The following is a 24493-nucleotide window of genomic DNA, read 5'->3' as shown; positions in this document are numbered from 1 at the left end:
TTCTCTTGGTAGTTCCTGTGCAGGGGCACCTCTGCATCAACCCAAGACAACTTAAGAGAGAACAAGTGAATGCATCTCCAAATATGGGAGATGAACAATAAAAAGGTACTTTTCTAAAGGAGCTCTGCCTTAACTTTAATGCCACAGAAATTATTATAAAAAATTTTCTTTGGCTAGTTCTATAAGTATTGCGAAAAGGAGGCTATTTTGTATTGTAAAACTCACAGGCACAGAAGTAGGCACATATATCTATATACGGTAAAGGAAAAAACTTAGGAAAGAGGACAAGGTATCTCTTAACATTTACCTGCTTTCAGGAGCCACAGCCACATCAGGGTTGTGAAGGAAGCAAGGAATCCTCATGGCTCTTGACAACTAGAGAAATACTGGTTGACCCAGAAGCCCTGGCTTTGAACCTAAGATATTTGAGACTGCTGCCAACTAGCTGTAGAAATGCCACTAAACCACAGTACACCGTAGTGCTTAAAAGCATGGGATTTTGCAGTAATACAAAGAGGAGTGACTTCTGGCTCTTCCCCTTAAAAGTTACAAGATTCTGAACCAACAGAAAGAGAAATCAGGAAAACAACTCCATTCACAATTGCATCCAAAAAAATAAAATACCTAGGAATAAACCTAACCAAAGAAGTGAAAGACTTATACTCTGAAAACTACAAGTCACTCTTAAGAGAAATTAAAGGGGACACTAACAGATGGAAACTCATCCCATGCTCGTGGCTAGGAAGAATTAATATCATCAAAATGGCCATCCTGCCCAAAGCAATATACAGATTTGATGCAATCCCTATGAAACTACCAGCAACATTCTTCAATGAACTGGAACAAATAATTCAAAAATTCATATGGAAACACCAAAGACCCCGAATAGCCAAAGCAATCCTGAGAAAGAAGAATAAAGTAGGGGGGATCTCACTCCCCAACTTCAAGCTCTACTATAAAGCCATAGTAATCAAGACAATTTGGTACTGGCACAAGAGCAGAGCCACAGACCAATGGAACAGACTAGAGAATCCAGACATTAACCCAGACATATATGGTCAATTAATATTTGATAAAGGAGCCGTGGACATACAATGGCGAAATGACAGTCTCTTCAACAGGTGGTGCTGGCAAAACTGGACAGCTACATGTAGGAGAATGAAACTGGACCATTGTCTAACCCCATATACAAAAGTAAACTCAAAATGGATCAAAGACCTGAATGTAAGCCATGAAACCATTAAACTCTTGGAAGAAAACATAGGCAAAAACCTCTTAGACATAAACATGAGTGACCTCTTCTTGAACATATCTCCCCGGGCAAGGAAAACAACAGCAAAAATATTAAGCTGAAAAGCTTCTGTACAGCAAAAGACACCATCAATAGAACAAGAAGGATCCCTACAGTATGGGAGAATATATTTGAAAATGACACATCCGATAAAGTCTTGACGTTATATATCCAGAATATATAAGGAGCTCACACGCCTCAACAAACAAAAAACAAATAACCCAATTAAAAAATGGGCAGAGGAACTAAACAGACAGTTCTCCAAAAAAGAAATACAGATGGCCAACAGACACATGAAAAGATGCTCCACATCGCTAATTATCAGAGAAATGCAAATTAAAACTACAATGAGGTATCACCTCACACCAGTAAGGATGGCTGCCATCCAGAAGACAGACAACAACAAATGTTGGCGAGGCTGTGGAGAAAGGGGAACCCTCCTACACTGCTGGTGGGAATGTAAGTTAGTTCAACCATTGTGGAAAGCAGTATGGAGGTACATCAAAATGCTCAAAACAGACTTACCATTTGACCCAGGAATTCCACTCCTAGGAATTTACCCTAAGAACGCAGCAATCAAGTTTGAGAAAGACAGATGCACCCCTATGTTTATTGCAGCACTATTTACAATAGCCAAGAATTGGAAGCAACCTAAATGTCCATCGATAGATGAATGGATAAAGAAGATGTGGTACATATACACAATGGAATACTACTCAGCCATAAGAAAAGGGCAAATCCAACCATTTGCAGCAACATGGATGGAGCTGGAGGGTATTATGCTCAGTGAAACAAGCCAAGCGGAGAAAGAGAAATACCAAATGATTTCACTTATCTGTGGAATATAAGAACAAAGGAAAAACTGAAGGAACAAAACAGCAGCAGAATCACAGAACTCAAGAATGGACTAACAGGTACCAAAGGGAAAGGGACTGGGGAGGATGGGTGGGTAGGGAGGGATAAGGGGGGGAGAAGTAGGGGGTATTAAGATTAGCATGCATGGGGGGGTAGGAGAAAAGGGAGGGCTGTACAACACAGAGAAGGCAAGTAGTGATTCTACAACATTTTGCTATGCTGATGGACAGTGACTGTAAAGGGGTTTATAGGGGAGACCTGGTATAGGGGAGAGCCTAGTAAACATAATATTCGTCATGTAAGTGTAGATTAGTGATACCAAAAACAAAGCAAAAAAAAAAAAAAAAAAAAAGGGCAGTTCCTGTGTGGTAACCTCCAACGAGTTCTACACAAGGGTATAAAGGGCATATAAAAGTGTAGGCAAAGGGTCTGTTTGTGTTTATACAGAGGATCAAAGCCTAATTGGGCTACCCCGAAAATGAACTAAGATACGATATGAAAAAGAACTTCCAACATCAGCACTCTCGGGAAGACTCATGCCAGAAGATGATCATCAAAAAACCCCAACAAAGATCCACGCACTGCTACAGCTGTAGATGCACTCATCCCACCAGTTCCTGGACTTGCCATGGGAATGAGGAAGGAGATATCTAAGCTGGCCTGTGCATACAATAAAACAGCAAATCTGACTGGATCTATACTGTTGAAACTCAACCAAGAATTAGGAGAACTGCAAATTGTAGCGCTCCAAAATCTTACAACTACAGACTATTACTGTTAAAAGAACATATGGGATGTGAACAGTCCCCAGGGATGGGTTGTTTTAATTTGTCTGATTTCTCTCAGACTGTTCAAGTTCAGTTGGACAATATCCACCATTTCATAGATAAGTTTTCACAAATGCCTAAGGTGCCTAACTGGTTTTCTTGGTTTCACTGGAGATGGCTGGTAATTACAGATATGCTTTGGTTATGTAACTATACTCCTATTATGTTAATGTGTGTGCGCAATTTAAGTAGTAGCTTAAAACCTATACATGCTGAAGTTACTCTACAAGAAGATATGTCAAAGAAATAATCAATCTTCCCATGTTTTCTGCCGCCTGCTACTTCTATAGCTTTTCTTCTTCCTTCCTAATTACAACCCTTAAATAGAATTCGTGCCTCATATCAAATTTACCGAGTATCATAATTATTCCAAGTGGTAAAGATACCTCAAGACAAATGCTGGGCATAGAAGCCACAGGGCATAAATATGCAAAGAAGTAAAAAGCTAACCTTTTCAAACAATAAGGCTTCCCTCTCACTTACCAACTTCACATTTCCCTGTATGGCCCCGGAAGATGACTGGTTAGCCAGAGACGGGTAAGATTCCTCAAGGGAGGAACAACCTAAGACAGGCACAGTCGCAGGGGGGCCATCAGGTGAGAAATTGGGGATCAACAGAGGTGAGGCTTAGAACCTCACCCCCCCTGTTCTGAGAGAAATCTTCTGCATACGTGGATGTTTTATTGCCCTGGTCTAGCTTGGATTAACACATAGTCTACAGGCACACACCTGATCATCTACATTTGCTCTCTTACAACACTAAACTATATTTTCTACCTTTATCTTGTATCTACCTACCACTTCAGCATTTTATTAAAAATAATAATAATAAAGAGAGAAATGTGGTATCCACATATAAATCAAGTATAAAAACCAAATGAGTATTCATATTTCAACTGACTGTTTATAGTTCATAATGCATGAGCAAAACCGAAAGTTTCTGTGATGACTGCCCTTGTACTGTTCACTATGTAACTTATTCATTATGTAAGAATTTGTTCTCCATGTAAGAACTTGTTTGTTATGCCTCAGAAGATTGGAGACTGACGAAAATTAGGCTTGGGGTGGATTAATGATCGTGCATTGAGCACTGAATCCCCTATACAGAATTTTATTGTCGTTAACAACCATTTGATCAATAAATATGAGAGATGCCCTCACAAAAAAAAAAAGGACAGACTTCCAATGGTAAAATAAATAAGTAACCGGGATGTAATGTATAGCATAAGGAATATAGTCAAGATATTGTAACAGCTTGGTAGGGTGATAGCTGGAACCTAGAATTATGTATATAAATGTTCTACCACTGTGTTGTACACTTGAAACTAATGTAATGTAATACTGTGCGTCAACTACCCTTCAATAAAAAATAATTATTTAAAAAAAAAAAAAAGTTACAAGATTCTGAGCAAGTTACTTAACTTCTGTAAGCTTCTGTTTCCTCGAGTATAAAATGGAAGTAAGATCTACCACCTACAGTTATTGTGAGGATTAAATAAAACAATCCAGGTAGACACTTACTACAGTACCTGGAATATAGCAAGCACTTATTAAAGTGAATTATTGGAACATCAAAACAAGGTCAGCGACAGGAATTCTACCATAGAGAAAGCCTTAGAAGAAATTAAGCCACAACCCTGATGCTCCCAAATAAGCAATGATATCAATAGATGCCACCAGAATTCCCAACAGCATGGGATATAGTAGCGAGCATCCTTAGGTGCCCCTTGCAGAAAGGCAGTCCAGCAAGGTCTTCTAAGAAGGAAAACAGATGCAGAACAAAATTTTCCTACCCTCAATGATCTGAAATAAGAGCACTGTGTAACCCAAGAAGTTAGAGCTAAATTTGAAACTCTAGCAGAAGTCAACAATATCCCAATACTCAAGATGAAGAAACAGAATTTTAAAAAATTCTGTCACCTAAATAAAAAACATCAAATCCTAATTATTACCACTCAAGTGCCAAACTATGTGTTTAATCTTTCCCAAGATTAATACACACACACACATACACACCTATGAGAGGTCTCACATGTACATCTATGTACCCATGAGATCCTCAACATTAGGACTAAACAATTCCTCCAGTCATTTGGCCGAATATTCTACCTCCAGTATCTCAGTTCTGTGCATTACCCAATTGGCATTCGCTATGCACTTACGGAGCAAATACTGATAGATAAACATACTGCTTTTGTGATTTTTGAGTAAACAGAATATAGAGAAAAGATTCCATTTCTGCACTCAAAAGGGCTCATCCACCCTGACTATTGTGCTGAAGAATAGTAAAGGGTATAGACTTTGAGATCAAAAAGCCCATGTATGAATACAATTCCCTAATGGACACGGCATAATTGTTAATCTCTTACAATGGGTTCGGATCACCCACTTGTCAGATAACAGACCCCTGGGAGGTTTCACGAACCCACTGGAAACTGTCACATATTTAGGGATGGCACTAACCCTGCCCTCCAAACCACAGCTGTTTAGACCAGAACCAATTAGACTTCTGGTCCTGAGAACTGGAAGGGGGACCAAGGAATACAGATGATGTCCCCAACAGTTTAAACGAGGAAACACAGGGGCTGTCAGACAGCTATATTTGCCAAGAGCATGGGAAGCAGAATGCAGTTCTTCCTGGGGAGAAGCATAGAGAAGAGAGGACAGGTGGCCCCAGGAAGAATGCAGAGTAAGCTTAGTGTGAGGTGACGTCAGAGCCCCTTCCGGCAGCACCTTTATCATCAGCTCCCTAACTTACGGTGTTAGTCTGAACAGCTATGTCTTGTTAGTGTGTCCTGTAAAGTCATGCAAACTCCAAACCACCTCGAGTTTTGAAGCCTCGCCATGTGAACCTTGCCTACGAGAAGCTACTGCTCCTATCGATGCATACTCCTCACCTCACCACTGGAGCAGCAGGTGGCCTCAGTTGCCACCCAACACTTGGCTGCCACATTAAGGCTGGTTCTGATTCAGTCACCCGGTGATCGCTGGCAAAGACATCTCACACTGTCCTCCCTCACCTGCCTGTTCACTGCTGCTCCACAGTCATTCCAGGAGCCTCTCCTGTGAGCACCCATACCGTTCACATGGCTGGATCCCTGCTGTCCCGAAGGTGGTGTCACACCCATCTGCTCTGCACTCTCACGCTCTTGGGTTCCTGCCTACTTCCCTGGATGTGGGGCCATCCGCCTTTGCTTTGCCTTCAGAGATGCCCTCCATGTGTCCATCCAACCAGTCTGACTCCTAACTTACCCTGACTCTTGACATGCTCCAGGAAGACTTGATTACTACCCCACATTCTGAACTCACCCCCAACTCAGATGAACTTGCACAGTCTGACCCTCTTCTCCTGGGCTGCCCCCTCCCCTCCACAGCCCGCACTGCCTGTCCTCAATGCCAAGCCTTGTGCTTATTCCCCCAACCCTGCCCACTCCCCTTCCAGCAGCCACACTCAGGCCCAGGGCAAATACTCCCCTGATGCCAGGCACAGGATTCTGCACAGAACAAGGAGATGACGGAGTCAGCCAACAATTAGTAAATCGTATTTGATGTGCCAGACTCATCTATCACACAACGCTCAATGCGGAATATTCAGTAAGATCTAAAATTCAACTAGCATTTCTGTGGAATGGGGCTTTCTTACAGAAAGATAGGGATGGTAAACTATTTCCGTAACAACATTTTACTCTTACAGCTTACTTAATCAATGGGCATCCCCAAATTTAAAAACACACTGAAGTTTTGCAATGTCTTACAGTTCAAACACATAATATACCAAATGCCTTCCTGAACCTCAATTTCTTGTTTGGCCCAGGCCCCAGGGTGACCTTACCCAAGACATCTGGACCCCAGGACCTCAGGGCCACTGTCTTCACTATGTGCTGGAGAAGAGGCAGTGTGACCAGCCATTCTTGAGCACTGCTGCGGGAGGGGCCTCACTGCAACTCCCACTCTAAGGAAAAGCCACCAGTCATGTCCGTTCCTCCATCAGAGGTGGAGACAGAAATAGCAACAGACTCACAGCTTTGAGTCCTCATGTCCCATCAGATAGATACTGAGTCCCTCACCAAACATGGCACAGTCATCTTAAGTGATGATTTAAGGCCTGACAATCTTCATGACAATGACTTATAACAGGGGCCCAGCCATGTATCTCCCAGATCTCACCTCAATATTAAAAGTATCTTCTCTTACAAAACTATAGGTGCCAAGGGGTCAAAAGGGTCAAGATAGCAAAGCTGGAGTAATGCAGTTATGTATGAAGAGGAATAAACTGAGGATCTGGTCAGATCCTGTGTACCCAGAAATCAGGGTTCGTGCCAACATCAGTATCTATGACCAAAAACCAGTTGTGGCCCCATCTGTGCTCACTGGCATCAAATGCAAAGCCAGAGGGTAAGTCCTTGTAGTGTCAGGCAAGGCTGGAGGATCAGAACACTCTGGAAACAGGGGCAGCAGGTCCAAAACCAAGGGAAACTGCAGCAACCCTTGCTACTCAAAATATGGTCTGTGGACCAGCAAGCAGTTCACTACCACCTGGGAACTTGTTAGAAATGGGAGAATCTTGGGCCCACCCAGCCCTGCTGAATTTTACCTGGAGTCTAACAAGATCCCCAGATGATGTGCATGCAAATTGAAGGGAAGGGTACCTAGAAAAGGGGCACGCAGGACCCAGCACAGGACTAGGGACAACAGGTATGGCCTGTACCTGCAGCAAGGGAAGAACATACATCAAAACTAGCCAGACCCTGATCCAGGTCTCCCTGGGGATGTTAACTATACCCTCCAAGGGTCCTTCAGTGTAATGCATCTAGCACACAGCAAACTTGAGATAAATACTGGTTCCCCTTCCATTCTGAAGCAGACACCATTCTGGCATGGCTGTCTAGACCCTGTAATCCAGAGATGAATTAGGCCCACTCAGGAGAAAAGAGGGATCCAAACCAGTGGAGAGCAAGTTTCTCTAACAAGACCCTAACATAATTCTTATAGTATCTTTTTCAATCAAAGGGGGGACTCAATATCATTAACTATGAATACTGCAGGACACCAGAGGAATTTCACTGCTAAATTTATTTATATGTCCATCCAACATTCCAGACCAATACTGCCCCGCAGAAACAAAATGAAAACCATGTATATAGCTTTACATTTTCTAGTAGTCATATTTTAAAAAGAAAAAGGTTGGGATGGGGGGCAATGTAAATTTCAGTAATAAACTGCACTCAACCAAAATATCCAAACATTATCATTTCAACATGAAATCATTATTTAAAACCAGTACTGAGATGTATTACCTTTTTTAATTTTTGCATTAAGTCTTCAAAACCTGGTGTGTTTTATACTTACAGTTCATCTCAATTAGGACTAGCCACACTTGAAGTGCTTGACAGCTGTATGTGGCTGGTGCCTACCATACCGGCCAGAGCAGTTCTAGACATAAAATCATTACAGATCCGTTGGATCCCTTCTCCACCCAATCTTCTATTACCATCCAATCCCTGTGTGCAAAGGAATATCTGGTCATGGTCAAGCTAATGTGGGAAGCAGAATACCATGGGAAAAGGAACAAGAGAGGGTTTAGCTAACCTGCCATATTTTCACATTCACATTTTGTAGTTGCTTTTTTTAAAACTCTGGTCAATATAAATTATCCCAGCAGACAGACCATCTAGACTACAGCCACTCACTGACTGGGCTGAATTTTTCTGGAGCTAAGACAGCTGAAGTATAAGATTATAACCATAAAATTTGTCCAAGATACTCCAACTATAAATCAAAGTGCAGCCAAGTAGGAACAAGAGCGCTACCCTGTTGCCTACATTTCACTCACTTTTAACCAGATACAGGGCTCCTGAAACTGAGGACCAAAGAAAAGGCAGCAGGCAGTCATGTGCTTGCATAGCCAAAAAAAAAAACTAATAAATAAACTTATAAATGAGGTAAAGGTAGACAGAGAAAGCAACAGCCTCCAAGATAGAAAAAAGAAAGAGGAGGCTAAGGGCCCTCCCCTAAAACAGGAAGGCAGAGGAACACAGAATAGCCACAGTTACAGAGAAGACTTACCACTGAATATGCATTTAATCTCCGTAACAACCCTCAAGAAAAGTCTGGCCTAGAATTTAAGTAACTTGCTCGAGGTCCTACAGCTAGTCCGAGGCAGAACACAGGTTTGTATCGAGGGCTAGGCAAAGGCAACTGAAAATCTCCACGGCCTTACCCCAGATTTAACTAGATCGTAAGTTCTCAAGTCAGAGGCCTTGAGCTACATCTGCCACCCTTGCTATTATGTTAAATCAGAAAAGGATCAATGAGTACCTGTGTGAGACTTAATTTGAGTAACATGTTTTCAGGTTCACATGATATAAAGACTATAAATATGGGCTGGCTCATATGCCATCAAAACACATATGACAAATTTTGGAAGTCAAAGAGAAAGTAATGATAGAACAGTTAGGCTGGAAGTCTGGAGTGTGAGGTTCTAGTTCCAAACCTGCTATTAACTAGCTGCTCACCCCTCCCCAACTTAGGCTTATTGTAGAAAATGAGGAGATAACCGAATTATTTGAAGTATTTTCAGCTATATTTTTTTAAAGAAACACAGGGCTTTGAATTTCCTAACCTACTAACGATCTAACTGTTACTATTCAGATCCCTAGAAAGAATTTGCTCCTCACAGAAAAAAATTACCAAAATCAATATCCATTACTAGACCCATCAGCCAGCCTTTGGAAAGGAATTTGTGTCCCAAAAAGAGAAGGCTGAATTGAGAAAACATTGAAGAACTACATCACCTTCATTTCATCTTTCCGGCCTTCTATCTTGAACCCTTCAAGATAACCTGGAATCTCTAATTATATAACGTTATAATAATATCTGACTGAAAACAAACAATACAAAACCAACACTTTCAGATCCTAACAACCATCGATTAGAAGCCACTTAGTAGGGCACAGAGGGACAGCTAAAAAGGCCACTCTGAGTTTGTCCCAAAATGACTCAGGCTCAGTCTCCAGATTCAGATTAAGCAGAATTTGCTCTCTCCCTCACTCTACAACAGGCAGACTTGGAACTGCTTCTCTGTAGACGATTCAAAGACTTCTTTAAACTGTTTTTATTTACTGTTAGAACAAAAGATTATTCTCAGCACCCTTTTCAATTTATTTTGTTTTTTTCTCATCCTTTTCAAAGAGTAAATAAAACAAAAACATCTCCGTTCCTCCTCCCTTCCAATCTGTACCCGCGCCCTAAGCGCCCAGTAAAAATGTCTGAGTGTTCTGGTGGGAATGGAAGCTAGTTCAACCATTGTGGAAAGCAATATGGAGGTTCCTCAAAAAACTAAAAATTGAAATACCATTTGACCCGGGAATCCCACTCCTTGGAATTCACCCAAAGAATACAACTTCTCAGATTCAAAAAGACATATGCACCCCTGTGTTTATTCACAGCACTTTTTACAATAGCCAAGATATGGAAGCAACCTAAGTGTCCATCAGTAGATGAATGGATAAAGAAGATGTGATACATACACACAATGGAATACTATTCAGCCATAAGAAAGAAACAAATCCTACCATTTGCAACAGCATGGATTGAGATGGAAGACATTATGCTCAGTGAAATAAGCCAGGCGGAGAAAAGACAAGTGCCAAATGATTTCCCTCATTTGTAGAGTATAACAACGAAGCAAAACTGAAGATACAAAATAGCAGCAGACTCGGAGACTCCAAGAAGGCACTAATGGTTACCAAAGGGGAGGAGGGGGGGAAGGGCTGGTGGGGAGGGAGGGAGAAGGGGATTGAGGGGCATTATGTTTAGTACACATGGGGTGGGGCAGGTGTGTTTAACAGTGTAGCACAGAGAAGGCAAATAGTGAATCTATGGCACCTTACTACACTGATGGACAGTGACTGCATTGGGGTATGGGTGGGGACTTGATAATATGGGTAAATGTAGTAACCACATTGTTTTTTCGTGTGAAACCTTCATAAGAGTGTGTATCAATAATACCTTAATAAAAAATAAAAAATAAAATGTAGTGTTCTCAACATGCTATTTCTAGCATGGTCTCTTGTGTAGAGCCAGTCTCCTCTCCCTGTAGTGACTTAAGTCAGGAAAACCAGGCTAAGTACAAACCCAGCTTTACTGCGTCTCAAGCTTCTCCATCATGTATTCTCACCCCAAACATCACTGACTGCCACGTCTAACCTTAACACTGTCAGTTGCCTTTGCTGTCCAGCACATACTGTGTCCCCTCTCAGGCTCCTCCTCCTCCCTCTGCAGCCCCTGAACCACTGCCAGGGTTTCCCCAGGCCACCAATTGTGCTCCCGAAACCAAACAGACCAGTGGTGAGCAGCAGGCTTCAAGTTCTGCCGCTAGTATACCATCTACGAGCTGGCAGACCTTGACCGTAGTCTCTGTCTCAGTTTCCCCACCTGCACCAAGGGGATAAGGTAATATATATAGAAGCTCTTTTCATTGTCCCAGTATTAAATGAGATGTCAAGAGGGCCCACCACGACAGACTGCAACGTCTGCAGTTTTAGCTGATACCATTCTCAACCTTTCTGGAAACATTTTGTCTTCCAACCATCATGTGTCCTAAGTTCTTCAGCCCCCACCTCCATTTATGGTTTTTCCTATATAAAAATTATCTTAGGAGAGGCTAGAGAACCAAGATGGTGGCGTGAGTAGAGCAGCAGAAATCACCTCCCAAAACCACATATATTTTTGAAAATACAACAAAGACAACTCTTCCTAAAAGAGAGACCAGAAGACACAGAACAACAGCCAGACCACATCCACACCTGCGAGAACCCAGCACCTCATGAAGGGGGTAAGATACAAGTCCCGGCCCGGCGGAACCCGAGCGCCCCTCCCCCCAGCTCTGGGCGGGAGGATAGGAGTCGGAGAGGGGAGGGAGAGGGAGCCCAGGACTGCTGAACACCCAGCCCCAGCCATCCGCACCAGAGCGCACACACACAGTGCATGCATGGGGTGCTGGAAACTAGGGAAACAGGACAGTAAGACCTGTGAGCGGGTCCCTGCAGCCGGTGCACCCAGGACAAAGAAAAGCGAGTGCTTTTTAAAGTCTTAAAGGGACAAGGACCCCACAGCTGGATGGAAGTGCTCTGGGACAGTTAGCCCAGCAGCTGCGAATCCCCAGGGAACTCTGGGTGCCTGAACCCCTGCAGCACAGCTGGGAGGCCCCTCACCGCGGTAAACAGCCTCCTGCCTATTCCCCCTCCAACGCGGCTCTGCCATATTGGATCAGCAGCCTGAGGCAGGCCACACCCACAGCAACTGCAGAGCTAAATAAACTACATAGCGGCCGGGCAAGATCAGAAGCCTCTGCAAGCAGCTGCCCAGCACAAGCCGCTAGAGGTCGCTGTTCTCCCAGGAGAAGAAGGCCATACACTGGCAAGAAGGGACTTTCTCTTACCCAACACAGGCACCAGCTCCCCACCAATATATCTATTGCCATGAAAAGGCAGAAGAAATTGATACAGACTGAGATCACAGAGGCAAACCCTGAGAAGGAGATAGACCTAACCAGTCTTCCTGAAAAAGAATTAAAAATAAAGCTCATAACCATGCTGATGGAGCTGCAGAGAAATATGCAAGAGCTAAGGGATGAAGTCCGGAGGGAGATTACAGATGTCCGGAGGGAGATTACAGAAATGAAAAAATCTCTGGAAGGATTTGTAAACAGAATGGATAAGATGCAAGAGGCCATTGATGGAATAGAAACCAGAGAACAGGAACGCATAGAAGCTGATGCAGAGAGAGATAAAAGGACCTCCAGGAATGAAACAATATTAAGAGAACTGTGACCAATCCAAAAAGGAACAATATCCGCATTACAGGAGTACCAGAAGAAGAAGAGAGAGAAAAAGGAACAGAAAGAGTATTTGAAGAAATAATTGCTGAAAACTTCCCTAAATAGGGGGAGGAAATAATCTATCAGACCATGGAAGTGTACAGAACTCCCAACAGAAAGGACCCAAGGAGGACAAAACCAAGACACATAATAATTAAAATGGCAAAGATCAAGGACAAGGACAGAGTTTTAAAGGCAGCGAGAAAGAGGAAAAAGGTCACCTACAAAGGAAAACCCATCAGGCTATCATCAGACTTCTCAACAGAAACCTTACAGGCCAGAAGAGAATGGCATGATATATTTAATGCAATGAAAGAGAAGGGCCTTGAACCAAGAATACTGTATCCAGCATGACTATCATTTAAATATGAAGGAGGGATTAAACAAATCCCAGACAAGCAAAAGTTGAGGGAATTTGCCCCCCACAAACCACCTCTACAGGGTATTTTAGAGGGACTGCTCTAGATGGGAGCACTTCTAAGACTAAATAGATGTCACCAGAGAAAATAAAATCACAGCAAAGAAAGCAGACCAACCAAATACTAACTAAAGGCAAAAAATACAATCAACTACCCACAAAAGCAGTTAAAGGAAGCACAAAAGAGCACAGAATAAAACAACCAACATATAAAGAACGGAGGAGGAGGAATAAGAAGGGAGAAAAATAAAGAATGACCAGACAGTGTTCAAAATAGCTCAATAAGTGAGTTAAATTAGACAGTAAGATACTAAAGAAGCTAACCTTGAACCTTTGGCAACCACGAATCTAAAGCCTGCAATGGCAATAAGTACATATCTTTCAATAATCACCCTAAATGTAAATGGACTCAATGCACCAATCAAAAGACACAGAAAAACAGAATGGATAAAAAAGCAAGACCCATCTCTATGCTGCTTACAAGAGACTCACCTCAAACCCAAAGACTATAGGAACAAAGAAAGACTGAAGGAACAAAACAGCAGCAGAATCATAGAACCTAAGAATGGACTAACAGTTACCAAAGGGAAAGGAACTGGGGAGAAAAGGAGGGAAGGGAGGGATAAGGGTGGGGAAGAAGAAAGGGGACATTATGATTAGCATGTATAATGTGGGGGGGGCACGGGGAGGGCTGTGCAACACAGAGAAGACGAGTAGTGATTCTACAGCATCTTACTACGCTGATGGACAGTGACTGTAATGGGGTTTGTGGGGAGGATTTGGTGAAGGGGGGACCCTAGTAAACATAATAGTCTTCATGTAATTGTAGATTCACGACAAAACTAATTAATTAATTAATTTTAAAAAATTATCTTAGGAGACCCCAAACTCAACTTTTTTTACACCTTTCTTCTATCAGTTCTGTTCTATGCCAATTCCTCCCATCTAGCCGTCCAGCCCAAACAGATCCAGGAGGCAAAGGACAGCCCCATGGGCAACTCAACCCAAACTCGAATTCACTCTATCAAGGGAGCGTTCCCCCACCTCTACTTTCCAAATCCACTCTGCCTTCTGAACTGGTAGAAAATCCAGGGGCAGGTACCCTCAGGGAGCAACCTCAGCAACATGCTCTGCTCCTCCCTCTCCATCATCCCCATCCCCAAGCGGGCACCCCCACCACCACACAGCCCTGCCCCCTCCCACCCCATCGGGCACCCCCACCACCACACACACACATACACACAGCCCTGCCCCCTCCCACCCCATCGGGCACCACCACCACCACACACACCTGCCCCCTCCCACCCCATCGGGCACCACCACTACCACACACACACATACACAGAGCCCTGCCCCCTCCCACCCCATCGGGCACCACCACCACCACACACACCTGCCCCCTCCCACCCCATCCACTGCACTGCCTCAGATCAAGCCCTCCTCTTCTCTCCTGGATTGCTGCGTGTGATGGTCCCTTCACTAGACCTCCCTGCCTTCGGCAATAGCCTCCTCTCCATCCTCACTGTAATGCCCCAGGACCTTGGTCATTAAAAGTAAGCCTTTCTGTCTACACTGCCTAGATAAGGAAGTCCACACTCGAATGGACTGTATAAAATGACCTTCAGAAGTCTGGCCTTTGCCTGCCTCCTAGCTTCATCTCCTTTTCTCCAACCCCACCCCCAACTCTCCCATCCCTACTTGCAACACTGAGGCCGCTCAGTGCCTTTCCCTATGTGCTCATCCCCCACCCCTCTGCCTGCCTTACTCTTTCGGGTCTTTCCTGGTGCTGCTCAAAAGCCACCTCTTCAAGGGCTCCTCCCTCAACACTTGGCAGGAGGTGACCCATCACATTCCTATCATAGCATCTGTATGCTACTTCCCACCAGATTTTTCTCTCTGGATTTCTTTTCCCTTGGTACTCCCAGTGCCTAGCATGTCCGGTATTTAGTAAACACTCAGTATCTGTTAAATGGATGAAATAATCCCCAAATAAACTTTATTTCCCACTTCTCAGGCTCTCCTGATTTACATCACCAGAACCTTGGTCTATGTGTTCTTCCCAATCCTGAATGTTATCTTATCCTCTTAAAAAAAAAAAAAAAAAAAAAAAAAAACTCCTCTAATCTCCCTACTTCATGGCTTGGATATTGCTTAAATATTTTCACTTCCTTAAAAAGTATGAAAGCTGAATAATAACCTCAAATACTAAAACACCACCAGTATTTGGACAGTCAATAACTCATATAAATTTCAGTTACTAAGTTGTGTATGCAACTAAAATTTTAATGAAGATCTTTGGTACCACTTTCCAAAATTTTGATTCTATGACTGGTGTTTTACTGAACTTGGGACAAATGTAAAAATTAAACCACCAAATGTTTCTTGAAGAGCTTAAAAATAAATGCTGTAGGATATAAAGGTATTTTAGCACTTGTACTTTGTGTCTACTTTTGGCTAATTTCGATTAGTTCTGGGTTATAAAGCACATCATCCCGTGAGTGAGCGGTCTATTATTGCGATCACTGCATGTGTCTTCAGATAACGTCTGCTACCATCTCTTACTTGGGAAGTCTTAACTGCTGCAGCTGACAAGGCTATGAAGGAGCTGAATTTATTTTCATTCGACTTCTAATTCTTGTATGACCCAGCCATCGCACTCCTAAGTATTTACTGAAGAGACCCTAAAGACTTATGTTTAGACAAAAGCATGTAGGCAATGTTTATAAGCATTATTCAGAATCACCAAAAAACCGGAAACCCTAACGTCTCTCAACTAGGGAGGGGATAAACAAACTGTGGTACATCCATACAGGAGTCTACAACTCAAGCAGTAAAACAGTATGGATACACACAATATGGATGCATCAAAATGCACCTTGCTAAGTGAAGGAAGCTATTTATATGACACACTGGGAAAGACCAAGTAACAGTGACAGAACCAACCAGGGACAGCTGGGGTGAGAAGAGTCTGACCACAGAGGGACACAGCAAAAGGAAAGTTTAGGGGCTGATGGAACTATTCCCTGCAGACAGCAGCGGCCAACACTAGCACTCTACACTGGTCACACCAAAGAGTAAATTTTACTTAATGCATGTTTTAAAGTTAAAAAAAGTTAACCATTTAACCAGGACACAAAGGTGCAGATTTCTTTCATGTTTTCTGTGGCTTCTGTGATTCTCTGTTGGTGGTGTATCGTATTCACTAGGAAGAGATGGTTCGGGAATGAGGAGGGAGCAGTGCACAGTCTTTCCCAGTTTCCCTTGTACTGGCGACCTTCATGAGGGTCCACATCAGGGCAACCCTCTGAGCCAGCGGTCAACAGCCAGATGGAGTTCTAGCCCGGATATGGGAAACGCTGTTCTAAACCAGGGGAGGACTCGCCCCACAGCAAAGCCCAAGAAAGCATGTGAAGGGAAGAAATAAAGGGGAACGGGAGACTGCAAATTCTAAATTCCTAACTCATCACAGCCAAAGGTATAAGCAGAAGAGTCCATTTACTATTGCCTGTCTCCTTCCTAGACGTCCTTTAAAAGGAATTAAGGTGGGTGGGGGCAGGGAATCCCTTTGTTGAGAAGAGGGAGGAGCAAAAAGAGCCCGCAAGCCTCTCCGGACCCAGGAGGCTCAAGAGTCCTAAAAGCCCTGGATCCAATGTTCTTTAACATGGAAAAAATGACTCTTAAGTAGGCAAATGATAAAAACAAGCAAAGGTTCAACACCGAGTGACAACTCTCTTTCCAGGGTACCCTCATCAGCCAAATCCACACCTTCCTCCCGCAGAGGGGCCAGCCCGCTGGTGGCCCCGGGAGCCTGCCTGTGGGGCAATCCCGGCTCCAGGTGTGGCTGCCAGCATGGCGACAGCGACTGCAACACACAGGCCCCGGACACAAGTGTGGGTGCCACCCTATTCCTTCCTGGCTCTTCCAGGAAAGAGAAGGCTGTTGCTCATTCTCTGCACTCACATTCCCGTTCCCAAGCCCAGAAAACTCTCGTGAGACCTGGGCCTGCTACATTGTTACACCTCAGCATGAGATCGCCACCTGAGACAAACCCAATCCAAGATGAGCTCCTGATTGCTGCCCTGGAGAACCAGCTCTCCAACCTTAAACAGCATTTGCAGCTGGAAAGACTGGCCTAAATGCAAAACAAATGCTATTTTCCAGGAGCCTTCTGTGGGGGGAGGAGGAGCAACAAAGCTAAAAACCACAGTGAGAGTAAACCAGAACATTCTGTGACATGCAGTGCCTTACAAAAAGGGCTTTTAAAACCTATTACCAAGAAATGTTCATTGCAGAGGGTTTTGCTGTCGAAGTTAAATAAAAATCACTGACTTTCTCAAGACAGGAGCTAAGGACTAAATTATAAAACAGCTTATTGTATTAAGCTAATTAAGGTTTATCACATTAGCCATCTGAGTTTTAGTTGGCACCAGAAAAGCAAGAGCAGCAGATCATGCAACATGGATTGGGATCTGCTTTGCAAGCAGATTTCTGCAATACTCAGACACAGAATCTCTGGCAGTCAAAAATCATGTAGAATCGAAAACCAATTTTAGCACAGTGTGACTGTTAAAGAATTTTGTTCCACCATGTAAGCTATTTACTGGTATATCAGTCCGAGATTACATTTCTCTCTTAAATACTACACAGCATATTCTGGGCAAACCATGCATTCATTTCCCCTTTGCAGTTTTATCACACACTGGATGCTCTGCAATTATATGCAAAAAATTTTAACAATAAAAAACCCTGCATACTTGACACCCTTCACTGCAGGTATTCTGCCACCAACTGCCAGCACACAACCAATTCTAAGATCCTCGCCATTTCTGAAAAGCCCCTATTCTGCTGAAGGCAAAGAGGAACAAAATGCCCTCTTCAAAGTGGGGGAGAAAATTTATTTTCAGTCATGTCTCCTATGGGCTCCTCTTGACTGTACTTTTACCAAACCAGAAGACATAACTAGTTCTGTTGTTGAGATCATGTTGGATCTGATTCTGGAGTTGCTGGTTTCCTGTTTGGGGAAGTTGCAGTCCTTTTCACAAGGAACCCCAAGGCAAAATGTTGAGTGTTTCCCTGTAAGCTCTGCTACCTTTGTTCTTTACTTGGCTACTACACTCATTACTGCTTTTTTTTCTCTTCTCTAAAACCTCTCTGGTTTGGGAGGGTGCATAAAAATACCACCTCAAATTTAACTGCAATCTCTTAAGGCATTCGACATTTTTTACCAGCCACTGCTGTAAAGCTTTGAGTTAACAGGCGTCTTTTCACAGATGAAGCCAGAATACCCCATTTCCTCCTGGTATTGCATTAGCATTCCACATGAAAATGTATGCCACAAATAATCCAAAGGCAAACTCCCCGTCAACAGCCCCAAAATCAATAAAAGCCATTCCACCACTTGACTCAGAGTGAAAACCCTCTCAGGTTAACACAGAGAGCAAGGTAAAAAGCAAGGTGATGAATGAACAAAAGGCAGCTCTACCTGCAGACTCCTCATATCCTAAAAAGGTGGCTAGGCTGCCTCGATTTGGCGAAGTCCTTCCTTTTTTTGTCATCATCGGGAAAATGCTCCATGCTTACTGCTTTTAGTCTTATGCAAAGCAGTACGCTCTCCACAAGGCCCTGATGCCTACATTCTCTAAACTTGCTTCTTTCCAGGCCTGACTCTTCTAAATGACTAGACACATACGATTTAATGAAGTCATTCTGATTTCGCCTTCATAGCAATACCATCATAATGTCACTCTAACCCCATTAAAGTTGGATAACATACAGAGTTTTTCTTCTCCACTCTGAACCCGGTATTTTCTCCAGGGTATCAATCCACCATCAGTCTGTGTCTGAGTGGATCTTCAAATAAACACTGAAATTCATGCTCAAAATATCGTATCTCACCTTGTGAACCTTGACCTTTTGGGAAGACTCTGGACCAATGTTCAGTTACTGTCACACGGTCGCATTCTCTGCAAATATGAAAGGGTTAAAAGCAGCCCCAGTCAACAGGCCTACAAGGAAAAAAAAGACAGCATGTATGCCTTACAGCATCACTGGATTGCATTTATGCGCATTTCCTAGAACAATATTGTTACCTTTTGGCCTTCATAATAGTCAGAAGTATCCCCAACACCCTTTAGTAGCTTCTAAAAGGAAAAGCACAAAACAGAACATACCCTGCAAGAGAAAAAAAGCATGCAAAGTAGCATTCTCCAGCAACACCCATCCATTACAAATCCATCAGTTCATTTTGGTTTTGTTTTGTTAGAAACACAGAGAAAGAGACACTGCATAAACCAAGTGTCCCCACCCTAGCAAGGCACATTTTTTGCTTTAATAAGGGTCATAAATCTCAGCTCCTTGTCCATCCCTTAAGCAAAAGAAAAAGGCAGGAAAAGCCCAAGTAATCTCAGACCTTGCAAACCTGCACATTTTTTTCCATCTTCTCTACACAGAATCTCTTAGGGCTCCATTAGTCACGTACCAGTGCTGTGTGGTGTCTAAGTGTACATTCACATACTGTGTTGGGATGGTACCTTCCTGCAAGCTCCTCTGCTTTTGGCTGCCATGAAGGAAGCTGCTATCCCACTGTAGTAGCTCAGTGACTGCATTGTGTTCAGGAGCTGATCTGCCTCAAACCAGTTTCAGCCGGTTCTGGTCACCCTACATAAAAAAGCTATGGCAACCCTCGCTGAGTTGCCAACAAGTCCCTGAAAATCATCAGCACAGGGGGGATCTCACTGGGGGTTGCTTTTCTCTTTAAGGTCTTCGTGAGGAGGGTAAGGTCATCGTGTGTCCCCCACCACCACCACCACCACACAAGCACACAGTCTTGGAAATGCACCCCAGCGCCCCTCAAGGCCCATCCCCCCGCCCCACCACCCTAAAGCCCACCGCAGACACTGTTTCCCCCTCCTTCTCCTTCCCCACTTACCTCCCACAACCTGGCTCAGATCTTTGTGTACGTGTGTGTCAGTGTGTGTTCTCTGTGTTGGTGGCTGACAAAGAGCCCCCAAGAAAGCAATCTATGTGTGTCTGCTCACACTGGATGCGTCGGCTGCAGGAGCCGGCCTCGGCCTCCTAGCAGAGTGGTGCTGGCTTGTTGACCAGGCTTCTCTCTGCCTGTCACCCCCACCCCACCCAGCCCCCTCCTCCGTAGCTCTCCACTCTCTCCCAGCCCTGTCACCACCACCAGCAGCCCCCCCAGTCTCCTCCTCCTCCAACCTTCTCTTCTTTCAAGCACCTGGGGGGAGAAGTCCAAATCCCCTCACCTCAGGGTAGAAAAGTAGGGATGCCAGGGGTGGGGTGGGGGGCAAATTAAAAGGCAGTGAGAAAAGGGGCGCAGAGGCCTTTTAAAAGCCCTCTGTGCACAGCCAGCCTGGAGGGGGCAGGAAGCGCGCTCCTGCGCTCACGTGGCCCCCCTCTCTGAACCTGTGGGGCCTAGTAAGCCGGCTCGTCGTCGGGCCCCCCAAAGAAGCTGGTGGGGCGCGAAGGCCAACTGTCCCCAGGGCCAGGGTGGGACAGGCCACTGCAGTCGGCCAGGGGCCTGAGCCTCACGCGCTCACCCGAACCCTCAGGGCTGGCACGAGGGGCCGGCCCCCGCCTCCCCCGGCGCCCGCCCGCGCCCCTTCCTCCGCCGCGCTGCGCCCCTCGCTCGCCCCGACCCCGCGCCCGCCGCCCCCGGCCCCCCGGGCGCACACCCACCCCCTTCCCGGGGTTGGCCTTCGCAGCGGTCAAGCCCGGGCGTCCGGGCCGCAGCTCGGATGACCTTTGTTCAGCGCGGCGCCGCCGGCTGCTGCTGCTGTGGCTGCGGCTGCTGTCGTCGTAGCGGCGGCGGCGGCGGCGGCGGCGGCTTCCATGCTACGGGCGTGTCATCTGCGTTCCCGCTGCCGGGGTCTGTGTGTGCGTGTGCGGTGGAGCGGCCTCGCCGCCGCCGCCGCCGCCGCTGCCGCCGCTTCCCGAGCTCCCGGGCCGCCCCGCCGCCGCGGCCTCGCCGTGCGCCCGGCCCGGGCCCCGCGCCTCCCCGGGCGGCGCGCTCTAGGCCGCGCGGCGGCGGCGGCGGGGCGGCCCGCCACGCCGGGGCCTAGGCTGGGGGTGCGGGCCCGGCGGCGGCGGCCCGGCCCGAGCGGCGAGCGAACAAAAGGGAGCGCGGGAGAGGGGGAGGGGGCGGCCGGCGGGGGGAGGGAGGACTCGGGCGGCGAGGCGGCGGGAGCGCGAAGCCCCGCGGCCGGGGGTGCGGACGCCCGGCCGGTGCCGACCGCGGCCGGGGAGAGAGCCCCGCGGACCTGCCGGGTGTCGCCCGTATGGGGCTGCTGGACTGCAACTTCGCCCCGGAGAGCGGGCTGGTGGTGCTGAGGGGATGGAGGGAGGGCTTCTTTTTTTTCAAACGACATTTCAGGCTCTCACCCAGTCCTTTCCGTGGCCCCAAGCCGCAACTTACTCGAGTGGAAGGAAGCAAGGCCTCGCCAAAGATGGTTGAGAAAGCCCGTGAGCCTCCACCAGGATCTTGAAGCCAAGGTGGTGTTTTGTTATCCTCGTAATGGTGGCAAATAAGAAGAGAGCACGCTATCTTCAGATAAATTAAACCTGAAATTCTCCCTGCAGGTGGAAGAAGGGGCTCCCTTCTGCTTAGTTAGTGGTTTGGAGCCCTTTTCGCCTTAAACTGAGCCACAAAAGAATGGAAGACACCCCCTGGGGTGGGGAAAAAGCCCTGGTGTAAAAGACACACGTTTTGCTCTCAGAAAAAGCCACTGGGGCCAGATTGAAACATGGCATGTTCAGTTCTTGCAGTTTTTTTTTTTTCTTTTCCGAATGGGGGATGATACTGAGTAAACAAGACGTAATAGCTAGGTGTTTAAATTCAAGAAGGGAGATGGTGTACAAATGTAACAAACACATGTTGTACATACAGCAGGTGATCACAGCCCTCCAGAACACAAAAAGATAACATACATAAACCCCCGTAAAGACCACAAAGGTGTAAAAATCGTTAACACATCGAGGGAGAATATATTACCACCACACCAGGTATGCTATTTATCCAGCCCTGTGTCCTGATTCCTCCATCACTGACAGACGAACATTCAATTGAAAGGCTTTTTATAAGGAGAGAGAAACCCCAAGTCAAGCTAATTGTGCTTACCCTGGAAATAGGACAAAATGGAAGGACCTGAAAACAATGTCACCAGACCCTCTTAAAAAGGCTCACCCGTTTGATGGGATTCTAAAGATAACCAATATTACTGAAGTAGCAGTGAAGGCTCCCAGCATGGGAAGCGTTTCTGTGTGTTTTATTTTAAATTTGATTGATTGCTTCATATTTGCAAAATGTACTCAAGGTTTTTTTTTTTTTTATCTCAAAATGCCTCTCTTTGGCATTCACTTCCATTGAGGAAGCCATTGTTCTCTGTTCTGGGGACACTGTGTGATGTAAATTAGAAGTAGCATTTTTTGCCGTTGAGGACTTTTCATGTAAATGAACCGAATGATTGTCTCCCGGAAGAGGTGTTGGTCTTTAATTTCACACAGCAAATTGTCTTGAATTGCACATAAATTGGCACACATATTTACCGGTGGTGTTTAGAACAACCTATGTAAATCTACGAATTTTGCCAGCCAGGCATCACATTCATCCATGTTGCAAAATGAAGAAATTGAAACTCTCATCTTTTAGCCTGAAAACGGTGCCAGTATTGTGTGGGTTGAGTTTCAGCTTCACCTGGGCTTGACTTCATTTGAAAGGAGGCCTTTTTTTCTTCTCAAAGGTGGGCCTTTATTAGTATGCATGTAAAAATATTACATGCCTTGGAACATATACTAGGACCTGATTATCTGAAATCTTGATAACACTACACATGGCTACAAAATATTAGAATTTCATAAGGTACATACCAACGTAAATCCGAGGTTTTCTGGGTTTGGAATCTTTGTTTACTTACAATTCTCTCTTGCCCCTCCCCCATTCCCTTCTCTTCAAGAGCTGAAAGCGCTACACAGCAGTGTTTGAATGGTTACAAGTGTGCTACCAAAACTGAATTCTGCAGTGACTTATCATAAAGAGTCCTGGGTCGTAGAACTGCCTTGTGGCTTTATAATGCCAGATACTTTTGGAGCAGAGCCTTTTATAGAGTCCAGTGTTTTGGTCAAGCCTCGGCTGGAGAAAATTAGCTCGAAAGCACAATTCATCCTGTGCACACACAGGCAACAGATAACACTGCATGTGCTTTTAAAAACCATAAACAACCCAAAGCAAAAAATAGTAATTTCTTGCAAATCATCTCAAGTCTATTTTTACAAAGAAGAATGCAGAGAAACCGCTTTGCCAGGTAGACCAAGAGTTAAAAGGCAAAGCACACATCTTTGTCCATTCTAAGAAATGGTTGAATTTCACAGCAGGAAACACTTTTTAGTGTTTACTTTTTTTTAAAAAAGATGACACTACCCCTCTGTAAAAAAAAATCAATACAAAGATTAATTCTATTATTCTACATATGTAAGACTACCTTGGGCATCATTCTGCTTTAGGCAACAGTAGAAGTCTTTACTCCACTACAAAAATGACATTATTATTTGAGTGTTGAAGATAAGAAAGGGCAGAACAAAGAAATCATACTATTCTTATGCCAAATGGAAACTAAAGGAATTCCAAATCTTTTGGGATCTGCTTGTTGCTGTTTTTATTGCTCTCAATGTCTTAGTGTTTCCTCCAATCAGTGTAATGCAAAATCCAAGCTTTTTTTTTTTTAATCCTTTTGTGGTTTGAAACTGGCTTTGCAGGCACAATAGGTATCAGTGCACACATCATACGTTCCCTCCAAATTCCACTATGAAATTGAGAAATTTCTTTGTTAGGCTGAGAGCACAAAAGGTGCGCTCTTTGAGGAAAAGAAAAACACAGAGAAGCCCTTATCTCGCTATCAAAAGGCCTTGCAAACCATTCCTAAACTGACAGCCCCCGTGACTTGAGTTACACATTTTTTAGCTCAAAACTAAGCTTGGTCTACGTGTTTATAGGGAATTTAATGTTAAATTTGTTGGCTTGTTTTTAAAGGAATTATTAACCCTGTTTGACACTAGCATTATAAAGATCTGCAGCTGAGGGGCCAGCAAAGAAAAAATAATCCATCTTTTTAACACCCAAATCCCAAGAGTCAAGATTTTTTGCGTGTTTCTAAAAACAAAACTTGAAAAGAAATTACAACCAGATAAATTATTATTAGCCTACCAGA

The 24493-nt window shown here is 44.7% G+C and overlaps 1 protein-coding gene across 14 annotated transcripts in view; it reads right to left on the bottom strand.

The window, feature by feature from the left end:
* Positions 1-24493, bottom strand: part of ZNF532 (zinc finger protein 532) — a 190641-nt gene that overhangs the window by 84476 nt on the left and 81672 nt on the right. For 3 of the 14 annotated variants that reach the window (XM_057504218.1, XM_036876803.2, XM_057504225.1), the window contains exons 1-3: positions 20970-21222; positions 19361-19442; positions 19167-19276 (exon numbers count right to left, since the gene is read on the bottom strand). The exons of 1 other annotated variant lie outside the window; for it this stretch is intronic. The gene's annotated coding sequence lies outside the window, so the exon portion shown is untranslated. Of the gene's footprint in view, positions 1-19166; positions 19277-19360; positions 19443-20969; positions 21230-21705; positions 22521-24493 lie in introns of those variants that run through there. 10 more of the 14 variants (XM_057504220.1, XM_057504219.1, XM_036876808.2 and 7 more) reach the window with 9 other exon arrangements.

The sequence above is a fragment of the Manis pentadactyla genome, chromosome 6 (genome assembly GCF_030020395.1).
Source record: "Manis pentadactyla isolate mManPen7 chromosome 6, mManPen7.hap1, whole genome shotgun sequence".
NCBI classification, from domain to species: Eukaryota; Metazoa; Chordata; class Mammalia; order Pholidota; family Manidae; genus Manis; species Manis pentadactyla.
This window is presented reverse-complemented; position numbering and strand designations above follow the sequence as displayed.